The sequence below is a fragment of the Pectinophora gossypiella genome, chromosome 20 (genome assembly GCF_024362695.1).
Source record: "Pectinophora gossypiella chromosome 20, ilPecGoss1.1, whole genome shotgun sequence".
Lineage (NCBI taxonomy): Eukaryota > Metazoa > Arthropoda > Insecta > Lepidoptera > Gelechiidae > Pectinophora > Pectinophora gossypiella.
Window position 1 is genome coordinate 11128161 of NC_065423.1, and position 6198 is coordinate 11134358.

The following is a 6198-nucleotide window of genomic DNA, read 5'->3' on the forward strand; positions in this document are numbered from 1 at the left end:
AGTGTGTTCTTGTTTTCTTAATAGATATTAAGTAAGTTGTTTCTGTGAGGTGTCATAATATTTGACTCATCTACATTTCCAGGACACATACACACACAACACACATACATTACATTTTGGAAGGCACGTTAAGCCGTTGGTCCCGGCTATTAGCCGTAAAAACACCTCCACCAACCCGCATTGGAGCAGCGTGGTGGACTAAGCTCCATACCCCCTCCGGTTAATTGAGGGGAGGCCTGTGCCCAGCAGTGGGACGTATATAGGCTGTTTATATGTGTGTTTTTTACATTTCATGTTTATAACTTTTTCTCATTTAAGCGGCATTGTATGTCTTTTGTTGATGTTCTTTAAACCTAACTGAATTCTGATGTAATTTTCTTCAACAATACGTCGATTTCTTTCAATTAATTACATTCCAGGCTAATGAGACCACAATTTTTTATAATTAAAGCATTTCAAAATATTTTTTTTTGTCATTGTATCCTTAATCTAAACTCATGGTTTGAATGATGCCGTAAAATAAGTAATATGTTGTAGTATGCGTGGTTTAAAAATACATTATTATAATTAGATAGGTAGGTAGGTAGTCCATAATATTAGGCAGAATACAATTCATAAACTCTGTCAGATTTTACGATAAGGGAGAATTTCAATTTTACAAATTGGCCAGGTGCATATTAAATCTTCCTAAAAACTGTTTCGTCAAGTACATGTAAACTAAATTCATCTCACACAAGCCGTCACCTAGATTTGCTTCCTCAATAAATCTACTGAGGATGACAAAAACTCGACGTGGAACGCGTTCCCCCAAAATGAAGACCATTCGTTAAAATTCTACGCCACCGACGGCGAAAATGTCCAAATTGACCGAAAATTCATAAGTTTTTACCCCGTTTTTACCCGGGTGAATAAATGGCAACAACTGTCATTTTTTGCCGCCAACAATTGGTCCCGGAAAAGGTCGAAAAAGCGGTAACATACGGCCGCTTGATATATTCGATGACGTATCTTTGTCATCAATTATGTATGATTACGGTTTTTCCTTCAGTTGTAAAGGACGTTTTTCTCCAAAGGAACGAACTGAAGGAATGTCAGAATTTTTATTTTTCTGAATGAATGACATATTCGATAGAGTAAAAAGTTTGCGCTATCAAAAGACTGTACTTAAGTAAATAAATATATAAAATTCGTGGAGGCGACGCCACAGTACTTTTTGGTGGATTTCTAAGTTTTTGGTGATATTTTTTTCCCATAGCAACACGGACCTCCGCGGACCAGTTGCATAGCTAAAATATGGTGATTGATTACTAAATATTACTCTAGTAACCAAACTATTTTTGAATATTAAGCAAGCTAAAAATACTAGGTAAGCACAAGTAATTATACTTAGGTTGTTTTTTTAGGTTTTTTCTCGATCAAAATAGTTTACTTTGTGTAAAGTGCACTGCCTAGGAATTTTAACTTTACAGTTTTTTACGCTTAAAGTATCTACTTAAATAATTAGGCATGTTAGCCACAACTGGGACGTACCTGATGGCCTTGGGCTGAAGGTCGCGCCTCCTGGGGTATGCATTCTGTACCGGGTGAGAGCCTCAGCGCTCCCCAGTTGCCAGGCCAAGTAGTAAATACCATCTGAGACAAATTTACAAAAAGCCACGTCTTAGGGTGGTATTAATAGACTAATCACGGCTTCGAGACTGTCCTCAAGATCATGTCAATGTGACAGTTCTTATATAAAACAGAGACTTGAGCATGATCTTGAGGGCAGTCTCAGCTGAGATTCGTTTATTAATGTCACCCTTAATAAAAACCATTCTCGATGACCGTGTCCTGTCCTATCCACGAGGTAGTACCTTTAACTTTCTCTCCTGACCACCTCACATCTGTCCAAAATCTCTTCGCTTGGTCATCATCTCGTACACGTACATAACAATACATACTCTCTAGAGCTGGGGCCTTAGCCAAGTTGCAAAACGAGCATGACAATCGACATCATCTCCCTAGCATTATCCCGTTTTTCACAGGGTCCGCTTACCTAACCTGATAATTTGACAGGTCCGGTTTTTTACAGAAGCGACTGCCTGTCTGACCTTGAAACCCGCGAAGGGAAAACCAGCCCAATACAGGTTAGGTCACACACCTCCGAAAATGCATTTCTCGGGAATGTGGGTTTCCTCGCGATGTTTTCCTTCACCTTTGAGCACGTGATAAACATTTACGATCCAAACATGAATTCAAAAACAAATTCGACAATCATTGGTTTAGGACTATGCTGGATTGGAAACTGCGACCTCAAAGTGAGAGGCAAGCGTTCTAACAACTGGGCCACCACGGCAGTAAATCTCTTCGCTTGGTCAAGCCATCAAATAACAATTTTCCCATCGAGGCAGCCTGTCAGTGTGGCACCGAAACTCCTCAGTTCACATCCAGCAGTGGCAGAATTAATTGCGATCCTCTACTCAGGCTGCGACACCGTGCGTGCCTTTGTCAAAGTGGCCGCGAACCACGAGGCAAGAAGCGGTGGAGGAGGCGACTCGATAGATCGCCTATGGTTGCAATGAAGCTGCCTAACTGCCTGTCATCTCATAGGCCCCAAGTAGGTATTAACTGCTAGTTCTGCCCTCGCTAGTGTAAGCTTACACTTTTCATTAAGGACGATGCACACTTTATGATTATAACAGTCCGGCGTCGGCGCAGCGTCTCATTACGTCATAATGTTAACGAGTGTCAAAATTGTAACATTCACCGCATTTTTAATAAGAAAGTGGATGAAGGTGGATGATGACAAGAAAGACAATTTAAAAAAGAACTTAAAATACTATTAGGTATTTTTTTATGTTTCATCCCAGAATTGCTTATATAAGTCTAGTAAGAAAGTAAATATTACAATTTGACATTTGCGCATATAAAAGTAAGTGCGCAATGCAAACAAATGTCAACTAGCAATATTGCTTTCTTAGATGAATTGATTCGATGTGGCCATTTTAACCCCATAGATCTTTGTCCCGCAGAATTTATAATGATGGAAGTCAGTGTACACAGCACCATAAAGTAAATATTGTCGATTCTTAGTCAAGGGTTGCTTACATTTAATAGTTAGTATTAAATAGACTAATTTATACTTACGTTTGGTCACATCCAACTCTTCCCAGCTCCGCGCCGCAGCTACTGCAAGCATCTGTCTTCTCATTGTCTCCAGTGATTTGTGACGATGCTACACCCTCAAGTTAGAGCGAGACGCACATGCCAACCGCACTCATGCCAGAAAGGGACAGCGCTACATAAACACTGTCTTTTGGATTAATTATAATGGGTTTCTTTCCTATGGCTTGTTAAGAGATTTTGTTCATTTTTCATTCGCACGAAACTCACGGATTATTCGGATGCCATTTCACGCCGAATTTAAAGTGACAACTGAGTTAAGTTTATGTTGTTTTAGTTTCTGGAGATTCGAAGGTAGTTGTAGCCATTGGCTTTGCTCTTCTGCAAAAAAAAAAACAAAAAATATTTATTCTTTACTCTCTACTACATGAAGAAAATTTTCATTTGACCAGGCTGTATGGCTATGTTCCTTTGCCTGCTCCGTCTTGGGGAAAATTAGACAAAAAAAAATCTTTACTCTCTACTGATAAATTTTGTACTGAAGACTAGGCAACATGGTCTTATTAGCCTGACACACAAATGGGCAAAATGAAAAAAAAAAAACTGATAATTTTTTTTTCTTGCGAGACTTACATCTTAGTGTCACGGGTTCGAATCCCGGCTCGGGCTGTAAGTCACTGAATCAGACTAGGTATGTTTCAATTCATGTTTGGATCATAAATAAATTGATATCACGCGGTTTCCACGATTTGTGCCCTGTGTGGCAATAGGCTTGTTCCCTATTACATGGGACTTAAACCTAACTGGCGAGTGGGTATACAGTCATGAGCAATATCATGTACACACTTTAGAATCCTGTCGCACTATCATATTTGACATTTAATGAGACTTACGGTTTCATTTGCAAAAAATGTTGATGTGACATGGTTTCAAAGTGTATAGTACATATTAGTACTCGTGACTGTACTACGCTAAATTCTTTGATGTGGCCTTTTTAGACCTGGTATATAAAAGTGCGCAATGCCAACAAAATTGGTAAAACGTAGCCTTTTTAACCCACCAGGCATTTCCTATCTTCTTCTATCGTGTGGGTTGTCAGGATTACCAACCTCATCAACCTTGGTGTCAGGATTATTACTGAGTCGTGTCAGGTTCATTATAGAGTCGCCAAAAGCCCCTGACATGGCTCATATAACGACTACATACTTACATCTGTAAGTAGTAACCGGGACCAACGGTTTAATGTGCCCTCCGTAACGCGGATCATCTTACTTTCTGACAATCAGATGATCAGCCGTGAACGTCAGAACCGCCTATGTAGTATCACATATCTTAATAAAATATATACAGAAAGATTATACGCTTGATAGTTGTAGCCATTAACGATACTACATAGGTGGTCGTGACATTCACTGATCAGCCTGTAATGTCCTAACCGAACTAGGTATCACAAAGCAATTTTTGTGGTATGTCCCTACCGAGATCCGAACCCATTTCTTATAGAAGCGTGTAACATCTTTAGCCAAAAAGGATTGTGGTCAATACATTGTTTTAAGTTTACGCGGTTATTATCATAATTAAAGCACATAATAATGGGTTCTTACCGCGTTTAAATGGGGATATGAGACTCCCGATATTTCGACACTGTTGCAAGTGCCATGACTCCACTCCAATCTCATCAGTCATCCCGTGATCATGGCACTTGCAATAGTGTCGAAATATCGGGAGTCTCATATCCCCATTTAAACGCGGTAAGAACCCGTTATTATGTGCTTTAATTATGATTGTGGTCAAATGCAGAAAAAAAAAACGACCCAACGGACGAACGGTATAACACGGATCGTTATAATCTGGGAGTCTCCAAGGCTAGAATGAAGCATTTGCTAGGTAAGCGTGCTCCATCCTAGACCTCATCGTCACTTACCATCAGGTGAGATTGTGGTCAAACGCGAGCCTATTTTATTAAAAGAAAAAAAAAACAATATAATTTATTCTCAATGGAAATTCATTGATCGATCACAATTTTACTAATGAGTAGAAACTTTAAGTTCATTGTCGACTATAAAATTAAATGAATAGACAAAGACGAATACCTCGGGTTTTTATCTCGTGGAATTTTATAAATAGCAAAGGTGCTAGTAGGGGAAGGCCGGGCATAGTGGATACCTTAAGGTATTTAAGGTTATAGCAGAAAAGGTTTACAATACAAAAACAAAATAATTATCACAAATTAGTCTTTATTTATTGCTCTTACAAATACCAACATCAGTAACCAAGAATATTTAAACAATAATCAACTGCAGTTAAAATAAAAAAAAGTACGATTGTATTCGCTTTGCCCGGTACCCCGGGTAAAGCGGATACAGCACTTGGGCAAAGTGAATACCCATAATCAGTCTCTGAAAATATAGAAATAACTTTAATAAACTGAAACAATAACTTTTATTATTGACCATAAAATTATAAAATTAAGATTGGCAATTGTCACAGGTATACCCTTAAGTGCCATCAAAAGCAGAACAATCTTCGTGATACCATTGTTGACAAATGTCACAACGAATCCAATTTTCAATTAGTTTACCGTCTTCTTTTATATATATTTTCCTAATCTTCGGTGAAAACGGTGAATAAATTTTTTTAAATTTATTCATCATCTGAAACAAGTAAAAGACCTTTTTAGATAATAAGTCATCAGTGGATATGGTATCCGCTTTGCCCTACTCACTTTGCCCCACTAGGTAAATTTTGAGGTTAACACATTTCATGCAAAAACTAATAATTCTGACTTTCTGTTAAATATACCATAAAAACCTATTTTGGTATGCTACTGAATTAAGACATTCCTAAGAATCAAAAACTAGAAATATAGGAGAATTAATCAATGTACTTACCGCGTAAAATCAATCTTTTATTTACGAAAACACAAATCTCCACTCCGCGGACGGGACACGACGCAGCCCCTCGCTTCGATGTTTGCCGCGTATTAAACCAAGATGGCCCGACGTAACAGTAGTGGTGTGTTGAATTAATATCTAATATTTTAGGAGTAGTGGGGAGTATTCGCTTTGCCCGGGGTATTCACTTTGCCCAGCCTTC

General features: G+C 38.5%; 1 long non-coding RNA gene across 1 annotated transcript; it reads right to left on the reverse strand.

Moving 5' to 3' along the window:
- Positions 1-5322: 5322 nt before the first annotated feature.
- On the reverse strand, positions 5323-6198 carry LOC126376347 (uncharacterized). Its single transcript, XR_007567708.1, has 2 exons — positions 5994-6198; positions 5323-5756 (listed from the first exon to the last, which is right to left on the reverse strand). It is a non-coding gene; the product is annotated as an uncharacterized LOC126376347 (long non-coding RNA).